Source organism: Apium graveolens, chromosome 10 (genome assembly GCF_009905375.1).
Source record: "Apium graveolens cultivar Ventura chromosome 10, ASM990537v1, whole genome shotgun sequence".
Taxonomy (NCBI): Eukaryota; Viridiplantae; Streptophyta; class Magnoliopsida; order Apiales; family Apiaceae; genus Apium; species Apium graveolens.
This window is the reverse complement of record NC_133656.1, coordinates 223,118,132-223,141,026: the sequence shown is the minus strand read 5'-3', so window position 1 is coordinate 223,141,026 and position 22,895 is coordinate 223,118,132. Positions and strand designations below refer to the sequence as shown.

At 34.8% G+C, this 22,895-nt stretch overlaps 1 non-coding gene across 1 annotated transcript; it reads right to left on the bottom strand.

Moving 5' to 3' along the window:
- Window positions 1-17,571: 17,571 nt before the first annotated feature.
- LOC141694188 (small nucleolar RNA R71) lies at window positions 17,572-17,678 on the bottom strand. Its single transcript, XR_012563514.1, has one exon. It is a non-coding gene; the product is annotated as a small nucleolar RNA R71 (small nucleolar RNA).
- Window positions 17,679-22,895: the final 5,217 nt, after the last annotated feature.

Sequence of the window (22,895 nt, the reverse complement as noted above, 5' to 3'; positions counted from 1 at the left end):
CATTAAATTGATAATAATTGATATAGATATTCTGTAAGCATAATAAATTGTAAATCTTGGGCAACAAAGTAATGTTGCAAGTTGGGGGGATATGTAGGGTTGCAGTATCTCTAAATTCTTTAATGAATTTGGTGGTGTTATTTACCAAAGCCAGATTTTTCAAGCACCAATAATGGAAGTGTGCATGTTATTTAGTTGGCATTTAAGTATGCATAATATATTTAAAATAGAAGGGGTCTTGATATGACAACACAACCCCATGCTTGTCGGCCCCTTAAACCGACCCAATTTTTAGTCTTTGTTACTTGTCTTTTTCGCCTTTGTTGCTTATCTTTTCTGCTTGGACCCGGCCCACTCTTTTTTTGTCATTTATTATTATTCCAATCAAATTCACATGCATTTTCCAATCAATGCCGTATCAAATCTAATGTGACAATATTGTTTAAATTTGTTTGGTTTTGCATAATCTACCTAATTAAGTCTGCTGCTGCTGCTGCTGCTGTATATGTATGTGTATATTTCATGATTGTATTTATAGATACATGTGAAGGTAGGTCGAGGGGATCTTGTAAGGGGCAGGGCATGGAGTTACTATTTTAAGTGTAGTTCTTGAAAAAAAATGCAGCCCAGCCTTTGTATCCGCACAGAGAGTAAGTCTAATACAAGATGTAAAATAATTATAGATAATTATATTTATTGTTATAATTTGACATCAAAAAATATTTTTCGGTGTTAAAATAAAATTTTAATTCCAATACTAAATGCATTTTAAAACTAAATATTTGCTTATTTGTCTAAATTTTGTGACTTTGCCTTAATTTTCATTTAAATTACAAAACCATGCATCTCATTTATAAGTATGATGATATGACTAGATGCATAAATGTATTATTGGTTTCAAATTTAGAACAAAAAATGCATGTATACATATTTGCATTCAAGTATATAACTCTTTTGGAGTTGAAATTTTTGACATTTGATTTCAAATTATAGAAATGTCATCACTAAATACATACCGGGACTTGCTCTAACACACCTACACCAGCAGCAAGTGATTGAATAATTATTGGGGGAATTTCTAACATGGACATATGAACAAAAGACATAACTTTTGAAATTGTCATAATTTTATACTATGCCCTTGCAGGTTGCACGCTCTCTTCATCAGAATTGCTTAGTAGGGAGAGTGGTGAACCTGTTTTTGGCAGTGTCAATGACAATTTTATCAGAATGCATGCTCAAGTTATTTGTAATGTTGTATGCAGATGTGCAATGTCATGAGTAATTAAAAAGTCTCCTCTCTTATCCACAAACGATTGACATTTACACGAGATTTCCTCACATCTCTTGCACAGTGCTCCATTTGGATCTACCCAACACAAATTCTAGTGTATGTATTTCCTGCATATTTCTTTATAATATTCCAGAAAGATTTATTTCAAGATGATGACATTCTTCTGAAATCGAATTTTTATCTATTTCATGCCTATAGCTAGCTTAAGTTTGTTACTTTAACTCCAAGGTCTACTGCTTCTAAATATAATACAAATAATTTGCTAAATAATACGTTAAATATATATATATTCAACTCCAACAATATATAGTTATATCTTGCCTCATAACCTATATATATATATATGTATATCCATATGTGAAATTCACTATGACAAAAATTTGAATTAAAACATCTGCTAGTAAATATTTTATTTAAAGTAATGTCATGTTCACAAAATTTAATACAAACTTTATACTAAATTATAATAAACCCTTATAAATTGGTACATCTTTTCAATAAAAAAACCTTTATATTACTTATACATTATCTAAGGGTTCGAATTCGTCAACAACAAATATTTATATTAATTTAAAGATATAAATAATCTCTTAAAATTAAATTCATATGAGCCTTTTCATGAAAAGTTTTATTTAATTTTTATTTTATTGTTATGTACATAGCTATTGTTGTATAATATGTTTTATGTCGTGTATTCAACAAAAAGATTTTAATCTTTTAAGTGAATATTTAAATGCAAAGACGTTTTAAGTAGTTTCTATTAATTTTATTTAAAGCTTATATTAAGGTCAAAGAAAAAATAGCAAGTGATTATGTTTCTTTTTTTTAAAAAGGAGTATGTATTTAAATCTTATATTAATTTTGTTTAAAGTATATTACTCGATTTGATTTTAGGTATTTTTTTCATTGAAATTTAAAGCAAATATCAACATCTTAGCAATAATTCAAATTAATAATATAGTTTCATATTTGATAACACATACTAAAGTAATTAACTTAAGTTAAAAAATATCTAGTTTTTTTTACCGTTTTCAACATATATAAAAATAATATATGTAATTTTTTTTTATTTTGAAAATATCATAGAATAAAAAAATAGCTAATGCATAAAAATACAAAAAAAAAATAGACTAAATTGGCCGGTACGCACTGTTTAAAAGCTAGTATTTCATAAAGGGGCCGAAGACTGATTTGTACTTTACATTCAGGGATGATCATCGGGTCACTTCGTGACCGGGTAGTACTATCCCTACCCCGATCCCCAAACCCAAAATCGATTTTCGAACCCGACCCGATCACCGAACGGGAAATATTTACTCCCAGATTCCTGCCCCAAACGGGGAACGGGGATCCCCACGGGGATCGAGGAAATTTATTTATTTTTTTGTTTAATAAAATTAAAATGTAAATAATATTAATTTTTAACCTTAATTCAAACTAATATGTATTTCTAGTATCAATAATAAATAAAAATAATATTATTATAGTAAAATAATATCACAATAAGTAAACTTAAATTATTTAGGTGATAAAGAGTTGAAAATAATAATATCTTATATATATTTCAATATTTATTTGAGGTATTTATATATATAATATATTATTTTTAATTAAAATACCATTCATGGTCGAGAATCAGGGCGGAGAGACAATAATCCCAGATCCTGCTCCGATCCCTGAATTTTTCACACAATCTTCCCGATCCCCGTCCCGTACCCAAAAATCTCCTATTCCCTACCCCGTTCGGGACAAGGATCAGATTGGAGTCGGGCGGGGCGAGGAAATTCCCATCCCTAGTTACATTAACTAAGTTGTCATGTATTTTTGTTTTGCTTTATATTAAAATTATTATGGTTTATTATTATTCTTTAATTCTTGTATTACTTAGTATTAATATTTTATTATCATCTTAATAGTGAGAATCATCTAAACATGTCAATTTGAATTTTAATATCATTATCTATTAAAAATTCTGTTGAATAATATAAAAGTAAAATGATTAAATATTTAGCTATCACTACTCTGTATATAAAAAAAGCTATATGTGACAATTCAGATTAAATCCCGAACCAATTTTAAAAATCGGGTCAAGTCCCGATTCCGAGTCTGAAATAAACCGAAATAAACCGAAATAAACTGAAGCCTACTGGCCCAACCAACTTGGGTTAACAACAAGCCCATCACATGTCCCCAAAATATCATAATTTGTTGGTTTACTTAGTAGTATTACTTTGTCTCATAAACTGAATCGGAGTCTCAAATCTACGCGATGTAAAATCGGGGTGTTACAAATTCCCCCACTTAAACTCCTAACATACTCGTCAGGCCTGAATACAATTTACAGGTTCAGGTCATTCTTTTCTAGCCATTATGGGATAATATCGGCTAGCTTCGTATCCCCAACTTCGGTCTCTGTCCATTATGCGATAATACTACCAACCTTCGTGTCCCTATCCACGACAACTTGACGTATAAAACTTTCGAGAGTCTGATTGACACCATATATGAAAAACCGGGTTAAATCTTGAGCCTTTTCAAAAATCGGGTCAAATCTCGATTTCAAGTCCGAAAATAAAGCGAAACCTACTAGCCTAAATGTATCCAACTTGGATAAATTATAAGCTCACCATATGCATCAAAAGATCACCATTTGTTAGTGCATACTTTACCTTTCAACCAACTTGGATAAACTATAAGCTCACAACATGCATAAAAAAATCACCATTTGTTAGGGCATAAATCCCAAACTACTTAATGGGGCGTTACATTATCACTATTTCGGTTGAAATAATAAATTTAACTTTTAAGATAGATCGCATATGTTACACTTTGTATATATTTTTATTTGTGAAATTCTTTTGTGTTATAATAAAATATGCGGAAAAATAAATTAGTTTTATCTAATCTTTGGCTATATTTCTTATACAAACAAATTAAATTAATTATAATATGCGGAAAAATAAATTAATTTTATCTAATGTTACAAACAAATTAAATTAATTGTAAAGGGTTTTTTTGGCTATATTTCTTATACAAATTTGTAAAAAGGTTGAATACAATTAATATTTTTTCTGCATTTCCTATTATAATTAAAATAATTTATAAAAATAATATAGCATATAAATGATAACATATGTTATATATGATTAATTTATTTCTACTCAAGTACTAGTACATAGCTTAATTTGTAATTTTTTTTAAATATAATTCAATAAAGAATTCAATGAATATAGTTACTGAAATTTAAATTAATATATTAAGATGATTCTTTTATAAATAGAATAAAACATTAAAATTAAATAGTACAACAATCTAAAAAAATATAAATTATATTAGAAAGTTAAAGTGACAAAAAACAAAAAAAAAAGCCAAATTAAGAGAAAAAGCTATAATGGCCTACTAACCTGGTTAATGCTTACCTATCATGAATTTTTACATCCAATTTTTTGAAGGTACCCTACATTTTTACTAAAAAAAGGGCAATGCAGTAGTTTTAAATTATAGAGTAGAATGGAGCGTTTCTTTGTAAATAGATTCTTAATAAAATTCGGAAATGATTGGAACCTTCATTTTTTGTCATTTTTTTTATATTTTGAGGTAAAAGCTTTTTGAACAGTCCTCTGGAGATCCTCTAACTTTACTAACTTTAAAAGCACCCTATTTTGGGCAACGGTCCAGACCATTAACTATGAGAAAGAATTTTTTTTTGGGAATAGGTTTAACATGGAAGGTGAAAAGGCCAATATGGTAGTATAATACATCGTCCCTTTATTAGCTTAAGTTTTTGATTTTAGAGTTTCTCTTATTAGCTATTTTTTCAGGGATAGATGATATACCTACGATTGATGAATGTGAATAAATGCCTTTTTACTCAATTAGTTATCCCTAATTAACCCTGCAGTCCATATTTTCTCAATAATAGATATAACTAGTTACATATTTGAATAAATTAACAATATTATTCATATAAATCTTTGCAAGAAATGCTAAGAACATCAATTCTATAAGGGGTTAATAATCAACTTCATTGATAGAAGAAATTTATAGGCTCAAATTCGGGGTGCACTAAAAAGCTACATTTTGCATCTGTATACGCTCTCTTGCAGTTGAAACTTTGGTTAAGAAAACAAACTGCTCCAACCAAATGAGGTAGAAGGAATAATCAAGGGGCTGACTTATTACATGATGAAATTTCAGTTGACATATCAACTCAAATATCAAAATCAGTCATAATATGATTTACATCATTTAACGTTATTAATGTCAGTTTTTAACGTAGACTCTATACACTCATCACATACATGGGATCAATCAGTCTTGATACAAAATGACTCTAAAGCTGTTAAAGTGAAGCAAAAGGAATTAGTGAGTAGTTGAAATTTGGAAGGGACACCAACATATATATTTAAATATAGTATATCTTATGGATTTCAAACGTAATTACGTAGGAGTAGGACTATGAGCTAGCAGTGGGATACTCTGTGAGTTTGACAAATTAAAACCAAAGAAACGAATCAAACAAACAAAATAAATGAAGAAAGAATCGTAGAGTAGTGTCAGAACTTATCAGGTAAATCTCACGTGAATATCAGTGCCAATCTCTCCTCCCCATGCCCATGACAAGATTCTTACGGTTCAGAGTAAAAAAAGACCAAACCCTAAAGAAAAGTGCATGTTGTGGATCAGGACTAAACCCTGCTGATGAAAGTAAATGTAATGTTACGAATCAGAAACTACAGTGGAGTGGAGTGAGAGAGGTCATGAGTTGTTGCCACGTGTCAATACCAATGACGAGGGGACCTGCAAACTTTATACAAGGAAAGAGTAGTAGTACAGTAAAGTGATCGTACGGTTGGTGATAGCCGTTTAGAAGGGGGAAGAAGCTAGCTAGCATGGGATGGATGATGATGCATGAAGGGAAAGATGAAACATGCATGCAGATCAGAGAGACTGCAGTCAAGGAGAGGTCATTTCACAAGGATTAATAAATAGTCCTTTCGGATTTCTATGTAACATAACTCCCCCCCTCATGTCCCATCTTTGTTTATTTTTACGTATATCTCACTTCACATGAACCAGCTGCTTCTGCTGCTTAGATTGTCTTGTCACCTCACTTCACTTGCTGCTCAATCCAACGACCATCGTTATTTGGGAATTTTTTTACTGTTAATCCTTTATGTTTGTCTAGCTTGATAAATATGCTAATCACTTAAATTCATGAATTTTTCTCAATACTAAAAAATGAAAGTTAATTAAAATAAATTAAATTTATAAAATTTTGTGCTTATTATTTATGTAAAAAATCATTCATAAAAGCATGTCCTCAATGCATTGTTATAAATCTTTATCATGTTTCAAATTTAACTTGTAAGTAAATAACACTTTGAAATTCAAATTTAGACTAATTTTCAAAGTGTTTTTACATAAATATTCAAGTTTTACAAAAATTTTGTTATAATATTATCACTATTTAAAAATATTTACAAAAATACGTTCTGCATTTTACAACCATGTTTACAACTTGAATTTTAAAAAAAAATTGCTAAAATAAGTTCAACAAATTTGTAACCATATTTACAATATAATTCGCAACCTAGAATGTAACATAAAATGTAACCCAAAATGCTAACTCAAACATTTGCACAATTCAAACTCAAATGCAATCTAATATGTAATATCTTATTTTTGCAAATATTTTCTAAATAGATTAGTATTTTTGCAAATTTTTTCATGAGTTGGCAAAATCACAAATAATTTTACAAAAAATTGTATTTGTGATAAATTTCCATTTTCAAATAATAATAACCTTAAAATAAAAGTTTGAAACCAAACAAGCTGCCTAATTTAAGTGCCCCAACCGACCCAACAATGTTATATACCATTCTTTTGAACAATGTTATATACCTTTCTTTTGTCCCATCTTCATCTTCATACAAACATGATAATAGATATACATACATACACAATAACCACTATATATGATCTAAACTATCATAATTTTATATTACTCATCAATATTATATCTGATCTAAACAGAAATCACCATTTTATATTATTGAAATACCGGACTAGAGCTCAAATCACTAATTTATATTACACTAATCACTAATAAGTGTTGTACAAATCACCAATTTATATTTAAAAATCAATAAAAATTGAGACGAAGTGATTAAATATTATAGATAACCATTATACCATTACCTCATATCTCACCATTACCATCACTTCCAAGTTCCAATCAGTTCACCACCGTCACCGAGCAACACCCATAATATCAAACAACAATCACTAGCTATAATTATAAATACAATAATTATTACGTGTAGAGAGAGGTGGAAAAGAGACAGAGAAAGGCGGGAAGCGAGAGGTCATAAAAAAGAAGAAAAGTTTAGAAAATATTAAAAGAGGAATTATATGAGAAAAATGGAAAGAAATCGACGGAGGTGATGACGGTGGTGTTAGGCTTGCTAAGAAGGCCTAAGTCTAGATTAGTATAATATTGTCCGCTATGGACCGAACTCACACGGATTTATTTTTGGGCACATCCTAAAAGGCCTCATACTAATGGAGATTCTAGCAATCTGCCCCTCCTACAAACGATGTGGGACTACTCCCAACAATCTCCCCTTTCACACATTGGGCTCGACACCTGTCGAATCTGCCTCCTGATTGTACGATCTGGCCCCTCTACCCATACTGAAAGTCCATTTGGTTATATGCTCCCCCAGGCCCATATTGGAAGGCCTATCTGCCTCCCCTTAATCCCATCATGGGGTAGCCCATCTGCCGCTTTCTAGGTCCATTCTGGAGCCCATGTGAGATTGTTATGGACATTTATAACCTAAAACTCTGATACCACTTGTTTGGCCGTGAGCGTGCCATTAACTCCATAATAGTATGATAGTGTCAGCATTGGGCCGAGTCCACACAAATTTATTTTTGGGCACATCCCAAAATGCCTCATACTAATAAAGTTAACTGGCTGCTTTATATACCAGAGAATTATCACTTATCTCATCAATGTGGTACTTGGGTTGACACTACCACACAATCTTCCCCTTAAACCAAGAATCACATAACTCGTGTTCTTATTCCCGCGATAAATCTGTCTACATCTTGCACCGCACAATTCACCTCGTAGAAACCGCTACTTGAACACCATCAAGAAGACTTTCAACACAACGAACCCAACATATCTCCAATCGCCACCGAGGGGAACCCCCACATCGAACTACCACAACTCATCACTTCCCCAAGATCCAACTGAGACATGAGCTCTAATATCATTTTTAAGTCGCGAGCAAGCCTTAACTCCACATTAGTATGATATTGTCCGCTGTGGGCCAAGCCCACACGAATTTATTTTTGGGCACATCCCAGAAGGCCTCATACTAATGTTGTTATCTGGCTTTATTTCGCTGCTTACATACTAGTAACCCGCCCCTCCCACAAACGGTGTTGGATATATCCCAACAATCTCCCCTTCACATATCAGGCTCAACACCTATCGAAGCTGCCCCTTTCACTGTGATCTGGCTCCCCTTTGACCCATACTGAAAGTCCATCCAGCTATCTGCTCCACTTAGGCCCATACTGGAAAGCCCGTTTGCCTCCCCCTTAAGTCCGTCAAGGGTTAGCTCATCTGCCGCTTCCTAGGTACATTATTAACATATTGAGTCATCCGTTGAAGCTTGTAGTTTAGCAGTTGAAGATATTTTCTTAGCAGTTGATACTCTTTCATTTATATAAAATTATAAGGCATTTTATATCTTGCTAGTAGTCAATATGACTTAGAGATCACTATAACTCCCAAATTCTTCAGCTACCATATTGTACAAAATGTGCTACATACTTATTAATATAAGCTACTCCTTTAACAGATAGACAAACTATGGTTATCCGTTGAAGGCTTCCAAATGACACTTAACAAATCTACTTAAGATGTTTTGGAGAGTTATAATCAATACTTCAACATATTCCTAACAAGTTGCATCCTTAAAAACTTTTATGGGTTGTCAATTTGGTATAATACACGTGAAAATGTGACGAAAAGATAAAAATAATTAGTGTTCGGATGCAAAATTTGGCACCTGAACACGAGTATGAAAAAAATAGAAATATAGTTAATATTGGTATCAATTTTACCAAATAATTATTCGACACTGAAAGTACCTGAATTAAATAAATAAATAAATTTTAAATTTATATACAATTAATATTAAGTAAATTGTTAGGAATACCAATTTTGGGATATTTATATACAAATATACCAACATCTAATAATTATTTTAAATATTCATTTTTTTAAATGACATCATTTATTTTACAAAAATCTCTCTCTCTCTCTCTCTCCCCCTGTCTCTCTGTTTTTTTCTCAATATATTTTTCCAATCTGTTTATAGCTGTTGTTTGAAGCTCTTTTAAGGTTTAATTAGTATTTTAAGCCGTTAGAGGTAATTTGATTTAATTTATTTTTGTTTTGCGTGTTCTCTCGTTGCATGCGTATCTAAATGTAACTTCTAATTTAGTTGATTTTGATATTTTAATACTCGTTACTAGTGATATATAGTTGTGTATTGAATGTATGTTTAATTTTTCAATATAATATGGTAATCTCCAATTTTGGGTATTTTACATATGTTTTTTTAACTATAATTAATACTGGATTATATGGGTTACTGGTTGACAAACATAAGGTTGCGAAAGTTGTTTGTGCTAACAAATATGATATAATTAATGAATTGTGAACCATTCTTTTCGTTGAAGAACTTTGTGATTTTAGTAAATCGTGTTTTGGTTAGTTGATGAACTTGCCTAACTATAAAGTTAAGAATTAGATTATTTATAATTTGTTAGTTACGCGGTTAGTACAACCAAACTATGACGAGTATGAATTTGTGTCGTTGGTGTGAAATTGAAGTTGGATATTGAGTTTGACCTATACCCGGACTTAGGTGTGTTGATAATTCTAATAAGAAAAGTTATTCGAAGGTGGATAACAGGCCTGCTAAGAGTAATTTTGATAGTGTGAATCGAACCTTTACAAGTTCTGTTAAGGAATTTACTTTAATACTATAATTTAGTTCACCATCTTAATATTTTTGTATGATTATTCAATTTTTAGGGTTTACAATATGACATACTCACACTGAATATATAATGATGTTAGTTAAGATGCCCTTGATTATGTGCCAAATGTAAAACCGAATAAAAAGAAAGCGATAGCAAAGAAGAAGCTGCCTAAACGTTCGAAGAAAAGCAAAGAGACGAAAGATTACACCAAGATCTTGTAATTTGAACTTTTAATGTAGTCCCATTTCATTAATGCTCTATTTAACTTTGAAATATCCTCAGATTTATTAAATTTTATGTTATGGATTTGTAAGAAATGTTTAGAAAAGTTTAATATATTCTGGATTGTGCTTTTAATGTTATATCTATCTTTCATTTGAGGTTGTAGTAGTGTATTACAGTGGTTAAAACTGAATGAAATAGATAGCGTGCTATTGGTTGCATTATGTGTTAATATATTAACTTTTTTTCTATTATTCTTTTTATAATTAGTTTCTTGATTTTGTGGATCGATAAAAGGAAATGGGTTGCATTTGTGGTTAAAATAAATTTAATTTTATTGCATAAGTGGTTTGCATCTGGGTGTTACATTATTAGTTGCATACGTGCTTAAAATGATGCGTAATTTGTTGAATAAGAGGTTGCATTTTGGGTTTAAAATAATGGTTAGTATTTCATAAGTGGTTGTATAATGACTTTTAAATAAGGTGTTTAGTTTACGATTAAAATATAAAATCTTGCATAAATTATTGCATAAGTTGGCGCACAATGAGGTTTTATGGTTTAGAATTTCCCTTTAGGGTTTAGGGTGTAAGTATTGTATTATGTGTTTCATATTTGATTTCATAAAGGTCTATAGTAAATTATTAGTTACATTTCTAGTTGCATAAGGAGTTTGGTTTAAGTTTTGTGATCTAAAGTACAGAATATTACAACCCACCACAGGTCAATCCAAAAAAGCTAGCAATTTGGTACACATTGGTTGTTTACTTGTATATATAAAGGTCTCAAACACTCTTATTCTTATCGACGTGTGATGTTACAAACACCTCTTCTTATAACCTCGATGTCCTCGTCGAGCCCACAAACACACATACGAAACCCGGGCAGTGTCTCTACACTTCCGGCCGAGCCGAGCTCTGATACCATATGTGATAACCCGGGTCAAATACCGAGCCTTTTTCGAAACTGGGCCAAGTCCCGATTACGAGTCCGAAATAAGATGAAGCATACTGTCCCGAGTGCAACCAACTTGGATTACGACAAGCCCACCACAAGCCCCCAAAAGATCATGATTTGTTGGTGTAAGTAGTAATAATACTTTATCTTATAAACTAAACAAAAATTCCAAATCTCTTCGATGTGGGACTGAGGTTTTATATATATATATAATTTAATAATAAATTTATGTAATATAAAGTTGTTCTAGAGATATTAGTTAATTATTAAAAAACTAATTTTTAACCATAGTAATCCCATAAAATAAAAGATGTCAACTTTTAACATTTCAAGTTTAAATCTTTAATTTTATCGTAATTTCAATTCGAATAAAGTATTAATAAAAATATCATATAACTTCAATTAAATGCTGATAAGAATGTCATGACCTATTTTCAGACACCATGTTATAGTACAATAATTCGAGTTGATCTAAGTCAGATAACTAATAAACGGATTTTAATTGAGTATTTTTAAACGAGCCGATGTGCGTGAAGATCATTTCAGATACGAAGTTGTGAGGAGAATTAAACAAAACATAAGTGAATTGTAGGAAGACATTTTTGATGTAGTTATTGTTTATTCTTGTAACTTTCCCGTAAAATAGTTTTATATTTTGATAATTTTTCTTTTCTCAAACTAAACATGTTAGTTAAAAAATTAAGTCTTATGGATAAGTTAACCTAAATATCATAGCAGATGATTAGGTTCCAAATGGCTTATAAAATATTTTTTACTAGGTCTTTAATTACTAGGGCCAACCCTTTTAAATTGAACGAGAGCAAATTTTTGATTTAAATTGACTCTTTCATTCAACTAGTCGAATTTACACGTAAGTTAATCAAATTAATTTGAATGAGTCGGATATATTTTCGAACTTATCACTTCAAAAATTAATAAGAAATAAATCATTTTTAAACATTGAAATTAAAATTTGGTAACAATTTAATGTAATTATAAACGAATTTGACGATGTTGGACCAAATTTTTAATCCTAGTGTAGGTGAATTCTCCGCATACAAAACTTTGTTATTTAATTCGCCATGTACGCACCTTATCTGTTTAACTAAATGACCATAGATATTAATCTTGATAAAAAATAGTCTTAGTTGTGTAGCTAGCTAGCGTGTCTCTGCAGGAATTACACTCTAACTCCTGACACACTTTACTTTAGTTGCTCGGTATATGTCCAAATTAATAATTATGATATAATATTATCATAAAAAGAAATAATCATCATCTAAAAAATGTTGGTTTGTACTCTGTTATGAGAAAAAACTGATTATAACACTCCAGAATAATCATGCCTAAATAACTAAATCACCCGACCTTGGTTTTCGGGTGAGGATGTGGATGCTGAACAGATGTACGGCTGCAGAAGAAAAGCTGAAATTGTGTATAAAAAATGAATAAAATCTACAAAAAACCAAGAAAAATGGCTGAGAAATACCTTCTCAGTTCCGTCCATATGTACTTGGAAAATAATCACAATGGTTACAAGTGTCAATTTGTGTATAAAATGAATATCTAGACCCCTTTGTCAATTGCCTACATACCCTATATACAGGGATCAAGCTCAATGTAATTCTATAGGGCTCGACTCCATTCCTTGACCAATAATTCACATTTTTGATAAGCTAAACTAGTTCCCACTGTTATTCCAACTATTTTCAAGTGAGGTTCTAGTGTCCAAGTGTGGCTGGACACTAGAAACCTATTTTAATCCATAACCGAAATATAATTATCATTAAACCATGTATTTATTCTTTAATTGTTGTTGTTTATCACATGTGTAGTGATACAAACCTATTAGGATACCATTCCATGAAGATAAGAACCGCCCTCCTTCATTCCAGGAGGTACAATCCTAGTATAACTCCAATTCTACCAACAGATGTTCACTGATGATCCTGCATCAGTATATCTTTATCTTAGCTTTCCTGGTGCTTCTAGCACCTCACATGTCTATATAGGACTATACCCGATGTCTTTCAGCATATATAATGACTATGTATGCCTACTAGCAGTCAGATAAACCTCCTGGTTAACTGCTGCTTCATCAAGGGGCCATGTACCTCAATGCAGGTACCTCCAAAACCATGAACCTTTGGGCCAAATTCATATCAAAGTACATCATAGCCCATGCCAATAAAGTCCAATCCTTTTATGGTCCTTAAATCTAGTCCATTCAAGATTTTGGGCACAACAACTACCCCCGGTTCCTTACAATATTGAATATAATATGAACCAAAGTACCATTTAACCAATAATGCCATTCTCTTAGAGCTCCTGCTCCTCTAATATACCTTCAAACCTTTATATTTTAGGTTCAACCATGAACCCAACAACAACCCTAATGTTTTGATTTACCATATTCCTAGAGCTCCTGCTCCAGGAATAAACCTAAACATTTTCACTTTAATTTACTTTAAAACTTTTAAGTTTTATAAGGAACCTCCATCCTTGGAGCTTCTGATTCTAATGCAAGTCTCAATATATTCCTCAAATGTCCCAGACATGGTGTAATTCCATATATGGTAAAATAAAGAAATTCCCCGCAATTGAGGTTCAACTCCTCAACATTAACATATGTGTTAGGTCCCGAAGTATTGTAGAAGGGGGGTTAAATACGATACTCACTAAATTAAACAATTCTTTCGAATCTTTTGTGGATAATTAATGTAGTGTTCGGTTAGTGGTACCGTGTTCTTGAGGTGAATAGTGTTTATGACATTAAAACAAGGAACACAAGATATTCGGGGAAATATATATATATATATATATATATATATATATATATATATATATCTATATATATATTCATATCTAAATCTGCGAGGGGTTGCCACACTTCGGTAAATAAATTAATCGGCTATAATCCAAGAACAACAAAGTTCCTAGCTACTACAAAGATCAACAAATTAAATCCTATACAAAGATCTAGCTTTTGTTTGTCTAAAGATTTAATTACCAGGTAACGTTTATATAGCCCCAATGAATATACAAGAGTTAAATCGGGCATTATAACATTACTTCAGTCAGAAGATTAACGAATATAAATTTGAGTGTGTATCTCCTCTCTCTCTCTTTGCTTCAATTCTTCAGCTATTCTGAGAGAGAAGATGAAAAGAACAACTTTTGCTTTTGCTGCTGTGTGTAGACTTAATACACAAATTAATTTATGTGGCTGATTGTGAGCCTTACAAATTAATTTATGTTTCCAAAAAGTAGCTGCTTGAGACATCAGTTGCGCCAAGAGGGAGTAGTAGTAGTACTAGTGTAGGCGCAACAAAAACTTGATTGTGGCCTTAAATTTAGTTGCACCAAGAGCTAGTTAAGTACTAGTACTTAACTTAGTTTTTTTCCATCCAAATTTAGTTGTGTCACCTTAAAATACCAGTACTAGTACTTCATTTCTTTTGTGTTAGTTAATTGGTGGCACCTATAACTAGTTCTACTACTTGGTGGAACCTACAGGGGTGCTTCCTTGTAGTAGTACTTAGTTTATTTGGAGGTGCCACATTGTACCACTTGTAAGCCTCTGAGCCGTTTAGCTATTGAGCTGTACTTAGCTATATATTCAATCTTCAACTCAAACTTTATACCTGTAACCACTTGGCTATTTAGCTATACACTCTGCGCATCTCTTCTCGTACTTAATTAAATAAACGTTCATTACAAGTACGTTCTTCAACTTAACAATTCTTCTATAAATACTAAAATTTCTTTCACGATCCACTGACGTCTAGTGCAACTGGTCTGGTTCACAGAAGACTAACTTCGATTCAGGTCTTCATATTATAGCCTTAATTACATTGTTAAGCTTGCAACAACTTTATGGCTTCAAACACTGACTGTCAATAAATGATAAGTGGCATTTTATACCATTTAGAACGTCTTAAAATGGCTTAAATTGGTGTCTTGAAATCAAGTATTTTGTGTATTTGATGCGTTTTTCTAGTGTTTATGCATTTCAGGGTATTAGTTGCATTTCGGGGGAGGAATCATCAAGAATAAGCCTTGGCATGTGTTCACCATTGCGAGAGGAAAGAAACGGGCAGATTACGGCGAAGAAACGGAGCAGAATCAGATTTTTTCCAGTAGAGGTCTGAGCCCCCGCTCAGCATTGCTGAGCGGCCGCGCAACAAGCTGAGCGCCCGCTCAGCTATGCTGAGCGGCCGCGCAGGGTCGGGAAAAAAGATATAATGTTTCTGGACTTCTACTTCTGTTTGGTTTCCACTTCTATGTAATCTGAGTTTTATGGGGCTATTATATAAGTAGATTTGAGACGTTTTCACAAGTGTGGATTGAAGAAGATTGTGTTTTTACGCAAGGAGCGAAGGAGATAAGGAAGAAGACCGATTTAGCACACCGCAACGAAGAGGAAGCATATCTTCTTGTGATTCTTGTTTCGTTGTAACGTTGGATGCTAGTTTTCTTGCTTTGAACTTATTTACTCTTGTGACGTACTCTGTTTTAATATAATTAGTTTAGTTATTATTTTCTTGTGTTTGTTTATCATGATTTCATATGAACCCATGATGACGATAAGTGCTATTATGGGCTAATCGTGATCATGGGGTTGCAACGGATTTATTATGGAATTCTTTAGTTAATTGTTTAATACTTTAGTGTGTGATGATTGTATGATATCTAGTATTGGTTGTGCGTATTCGTCTTATGTGCGTCGCGAACATATAAGATAGGGTGTTAATCTCTTGTGAAGCGACGGTGGATCTTGAGATTTAGAACTTGCCATGCTAGCATAGGTTCATGTACGTTGTGCATGATTAATGGGTAACTCTAACAGTTTTATTTGCCCTATGTAATCAAAAGGAATAACTTGTGCTTAAATCGTTGTGTTGTCAATTTCTGTAGACATATAGGAACTCAACATAATTGATGACTATTCAACTTCTATCTTAATTGTGGATGCTTGGTAGAATGGTATTAGTACAATGAAAGTTGGCTTTTATCAGTTTCGTGTTATTCGATTAATATCATCACTGTCACATGCTAAAGGTAATAACAATGGCTATAGAAGGAAGTAATAATGAAGTTGTGATCTCATGAGTGTTTTATTATTGATAAATTGAAGTGTTAGTTAAGTGATTAATTAAGTAGTTAATTATAGTTAATATTTAATCAACAATTTTAAGTGTTAGTATCTTAACATTGAGAAGTAATCATACATTGGTGAGTGAGTTTAATTAGACAATAATTTAGTCTGAGTCTCTGTGGGAACGAACTAGAAAGTATTCTATATTACTTGCGAACGCGTATACTTGCGTGAATATTAGTGCGTATTTTAGCCCTAACAAGTTTTTTGGCGCCGCTGCCGGGGACTCGGCGTATTTGTTTAGTTTATGTACTTACCATCATTGGTCATTAGGACTCAGTGATTAGGACGTAGTAGTTACTTATTTTTTCCGGTTGTATTTCAGGTACTTTAGCAAGCGTTTATGCAAACTCGTTCTCGTGCTCGCAAGAGGACTTTAGATACAGCTGAGGAGACAGACGAAGTTCTTGATATTTCGGAGAAGTTAGATTTTGAGGATCCGGATTCAGGAACTGAGCAGAAAGAACCAGTAAACATGGGAGATCGTATTGTTCAAGCTGGTCCAGCTCTTATGGATTTTTCTCGGCCTAAAATTGATGACATTCAGTCAAGCATCCTTCATCCGGCTATTCAAGCTAACACCTTTGAAATCAAGCCGGTCACTATTCAGATGGTGCAGAATTCTGTTTCTTTTGGAGGAGCAGCAACTGAAGACCCCAACATGCATATAAGGAATTTTGTCGAGATCTGCAGCACTTTTAAGTATAATGGCGTGACTGATGAGGCTATCAAGTTGAGGCTTTTCCCATTCTCACTGAGGGACAAGGCTAAAGACTGGTTACATTCTGAACCAGCTGGGTCCATCACTACGTGGCAAGATCTTGCGCAAAAGTTTCTGGTGAAGTTTTATCCGATGGCAAAGACTGCTGCTATGAGGAGTGCTCTTACTCAGTTTGCGCAGCAACCTACAGAATCTATGTGCGAGGCTTGGGAACGCTACAAGGAAATGTTGAGAAAATGTCCACATCATGGAATGCCGGATTGGATGGTGATCACTGGTTTCTATAATGGTTTGGGGGCCCAATCTCGGCCCATGCTCGATGCAGCAGCTGGAGGCGCCTTATGGGCTAAAAGCTATACTGAGGCGTATAATCTTATAGAGACGATGGCTGCAAATGAGCATCAAAACCCAACTCAGAGGATGACGTCAGGCAAGGTAGCAGGTATTCTGGAAGTTGATGCAGCCACCGCTTTTGCAGCCCAACTCCAAGCGCTAACAATGAAGGTTGATTCTCTGGCTACATATGGAGTTAATCAAATAGCTATGGTTTGTGAGCTTTGTGCAGGTTCTCATGCTACGGATCAGTGTTCTCTTGTCAACGAATCTGTTCAGTATGTGAATAATTATCAGCGACAACAGCAGCCTGTGCCAGCGACCTATCATCCTAACAACAGAAATCATCCAAATTTCAGCTGGGGGAATAATCAGAATGCTATTCAGCCACCATATCAGCAAGGAGTGAGTAAACAGTTTAACCCACCTGGATTCCAGCAACCACAGAAGTATGCTACAAGGCAATCATATCCTCAACAGGGAAGTACAACTGCACCTACTAGTGCTGATTTTGAGGAACTTAAGCTGTTGTGCAAGAGTCAGGCGGTTTCTATCAAGACCTTGGAAAATCAAATCGGTCAATTAGCCAATGCAGTGCTCAATCGTCAACCTGGCACTCTTCCCAGTGACACGGAAGTACCAGGCAGGAAGGAAACTAAAGAGCAAGTCAAAGCTATTACCTTAAGGTCTGGAAAAGTGGCTGATGCTGAAAAGGCAAAAGAAGGAGAAACTGAAATTAGAGATGAAGAATCTAAGCAAAAGGAGAAAGCGGCGGAACCAAGGAAGACTACTGTTGAACACACTCTGCCTGAGGCTAATACAGGGGAGAAACAGCTCTATCCTCCACCACCTTTTCCTAAGAGATTGCAGCAATAAAAGCTGGATAGACAGTTCGGGAAGTTTCTGGAGGTGTTCAAGAAACTTCACATCAATATACCTTTCGCTGAGGCTCTGGAACAAATGCCTAGTTATGCGAAGTTTATGAAGACTATTCTTTCAAGGAAGGTGAAACTGGATGACCTTGAAACCGTTGCTCTCACGGAAGAATGCAACGCTGTTCTGCAGCAAAAGTTACCACCAAAACTGAAAGATCCAGGAAGCTTCACCATTCCTTGCACCATTGGCAATCTGACTTTTGACAAGTGCCTTTGTGATTTGGGAGCAAGCATTAATCTGATGCCGTTGTCGATCTTTAAAAAGCTGGATCTGCCTGATCCAAAACCCACATACATGTCGCTACAATTGGCTGATCGTTCCATTACTTACCCAAGGGGCATAGTTGAGGATGTGCTCGTCAAGGTGGATAAGCTCTTCTTTCCTGCAGATTTTGTTATTCTGGATTTTGAGGAAGATAAGAAGATTCCCATAATCTTGGGAAGGCCTTTCTTGGCTACTGGCCGTACCTTGATAGATGTGCAAAAAGGTGAACTTACTATGCGGGTCCAAGATCAGGATGTGACCTTCAACGTATTCAAGGCAATGAAATTCCCTACAGAAGATGAGGAGTGCTTAAAATTGGATGTGATTGATTCTGCGGTTACTTCGGAACTCGATCGCATGCTAATGTCTGATGCATTGGAAAAGGCCTTAGTGGGGGATTTTGACAGCGATGATGAAGATGGCAACGAGCAATTACAATATCTGAACGCTTCTCCCTGGAAGCGAAAGCTGGACATACCATTTGAATCTCTTGGTACTTCTGACCTTAAGAATGCTGAAGGGAAGCTCAAACCATCAATAGAGGAAGCACCTACCTTGGAGCTCAAGCCATTACCTGAACACTTGAGGTATGCTTTTTTAGGTGATTCATCTACGTTACCTGTTATTATTTCATCTGACCTTTCAGGTAGTGAGGAAGACAAGCTCTTAAGGATTTTGAGAGAATTCAAATCGGCTATAGAATGGACCATAGCAGACATCAAGGGGATAAGTCCTTCATATTGTATGCATAAAATTCTGCTAGAGGAAGGTAGTAAGCCAACTGTGGAACAGCAGCGAAGACTGAATCCCATCATGAAGTAGGTGGTGAAGAAAGAAATTCTGAAATGGCTAGATGCAGACATCATTTATCCTATTTCTGACAGCTCGTGGGTGGGCCCCGTACAATGTGTACCTAAGAAAGGAGGTATCACTGTGGTCGCAAATGAAAAGAATGAGCTCATCCCTACTCGAACAGTTACAGGATGGAGAGTATGCATGGATTATAGAAAATTGAACAAAGCCACAAGGAAGGATCACTTCCCTCTTCCATTTATTGATCAGATGCTTGACAGATTGGCGGGTCATGAGTATTTTTATCTTCTGGATGGTTATTCCGGGTATAATCAGATTTGTATTGCACCAGAGGATCAGGAAAAGACTACCTTCACTTGTCCATTTGGCACGTTTGCTTTTCGCAGAGTTTTATTTGGGTTATGTGGCGCCCCGGCCACTTTTCAGAGATGTATGATGGCTATATTCTCTGACATGATTGGATTAACGTCAAAGTGTTCATGGACGACTTCTCCGTCTTTGGACATTCATATGATGAATGTTTGAATAATCTGCGCGCCGTACTCAAAAGATGCGTGGAAACTAATTTGGTGCTCAATTGGGAGAAATGTCATTTTATGGTGCGTGAAGGCATTATCCTTGGGCATAAGGTCTCTAGCAAGGGTCTGGAGGTGGACAAGGCCAAGGTGGGAGTCATTGAAAATCTTCCCCCACCTAATTCTGTGAAAGGAATCCGTAGTTTTCTTGGTCATGCGGGTTTTTATCGGCGATTCATCAAGGACTTTTCAAAGATATCTAAGCCGTTGTGCAATTTGCTTGAGAAAGATGTGCTTTTCAAATTTGATGATGAATGTTTGGCAGCATTCGAGACTCTCAAGAAGAGTTTGATCACTGCACCAGTTATTACAGCACCAGATTGGACAAAACCGTTTGAGATGATGTGTGATGCGAGTGATTATGCGGTAAGTGCAGTTCTGGGACAGCGCAAGAAAAACCTCTTCCATGTGGTCTACTATGCGAGTAAGACTTTAAATGGTGCCCAATTGAACTACACCACTACTGAGAAGGAGCTTTTGGCTATAGTCTTTGGTTTTGAGAAATTTCGATCTTATCTACTTGGTACGAAAGTAACAGTATTCACTGATCATGCGGCTATTCGCTATCTGGTTTCCAAGAAGGATTCGAAGCCGAGACTCATTTGTTGGGTGCTTTTACTTCAGGAATTTGAGTTAGAGATCAAAGATAGAAAAGGTACTGAGAATCAAGTAGCTGACCATCTCTCTAGGTTGGAGAATCCCGATTCTACTTCACAAGATAGGACGTTAATCAATGAATCTTTTCCGGATGAGCAGTTGTTTGCAATTCAGGAGGAAGAACCATGGTTTACAGATATTGTAAACTATCTCGTCAGCAATATAATGCCTCCTAATTTGACATCCGCTCAAAAGAAGAAGTTTCTGTATGAGGTAAAGTGGTATATGTGGGATGAACCATATTTGTTTAGACAGGGAGTTAACCAGATCATCAGGAGATGTATCCCGTTCTGTGAGACGGAGGGGATATTACGAGACTGCCATTCCACGGTTTATGGTGGACACTATGGTGGTGAGAAGACGGCAGCTCGTATTCTGCAAGCAGGTTTTTTTTGGCCTACTTTGTTCAAGGATGCTCATCAGTTTGTTTTAAGGTGTGATCGTTGCCAAAGAGTGGGAAATTTGTCAAGGAAGGATGAGATGCCATTAAATGTGATGCTTGAAGTCGAGGTCTTTGATGTGTGGGGAATCGATTTCATGGGGCCTTTTATCTCGTCTTGCAATAATCAGTACATCTTGCTGGCAGTCGATTATGTCTCAAAATGGGTCGAAGTTAAAGCTTTACCGACAAATGATGCAAAGGAAGTGCTAAATTTTCTTCATAAGCAAATTTTCACAAGGTTTGGAACACCTCGGGTAATCATAAGTGATGAAGGATCGCATTTTTGCAACCGTAAGTTCACTTCTATGATGCAGCGTTATAATGTGAATCATCGAGTAGCTACTGCCTATCATCCGCAAACAAATGGTCAAGCGGAAGTGTCTAACAGAGAGATAAAGCGCATTCTAGAGAAGGTTGTTTGTCCGTCAAGGAAGGATTGGTCTTTAAAGCTCGATGAAGCTGTTTGGGCTTACAGAACAGCATACAAAACTCCACTTGGAATGTCACCGTTTCAGTTGGTGTACGGTAAGGGATGTCATCTACCTGCGGAGCTTGAGCATAAGGCCTACTGGGCATTGAAGAAGTTGAACCTGGATTTAGATGCAGCTGGTAAGAAAAGAATGCTTCAGCTTAATGAACTTGATGAATTTCGACTTCAAGCGTACGAGAATAACAAAATGTATAAGGAAAAGGTGAAGAGGTGGCACGATAGGAAGCTACATCCTAAGTTATTTGTGACAGGGCAACAAGTTCTCTTATTCAACTCTCGGCTTCGACTTTTTCCTGGGAAGTTGAAATCAAGGTGGTCTGGACCTTTTATTGTCAAAACTGTGTTTCCACATGGAGCGGTGGAAATTTTTGAGAATGATCCGGACCAAGCATTCAAGGTTAACGGTCAGCGGTTGAAGCACTACTATGAGGACATGGCAAACCGAGAAGTGGTTAGTGCCATTTTGTTGACTACTTGAGAAGGGTAGGAAACGTCAAGCTAATGACGAAAAAGAAGTGCTGCGTGGGAGGCAACCCATGAATTGTTGTTACAGGAACCCTTAGAAGTTAATAACCTATCCAAAAACACAAAAAAAAATCAGAAAATAGGGGCTGAATTTTTTTTTTCCAGTGACCCCCTGAGCGCCCGCTCAGGGGTCGAGTACCAGATTTTTTTTTTTTTACAGTTCAGAAAAAAAAAACACAAAAACAGTTTTAGCCCATAAACCCACGATTTGTTCCCACTACACCATCATTTTAACCCTTAATTCCCAAACCCTAATCTAATCCACACCCTATATATACATACACCTATCCTACATATCTCCCACAAAACTTCCTACACTTAAACTCTCTCACAAACATCAAAAATCAGTTCTTACACACTTTTATTCACGAATCAATGGCACCCAAGAGAGTACGCACTATTGACAGCAGCAGCACAGTTCCTACTGCTGATTCAT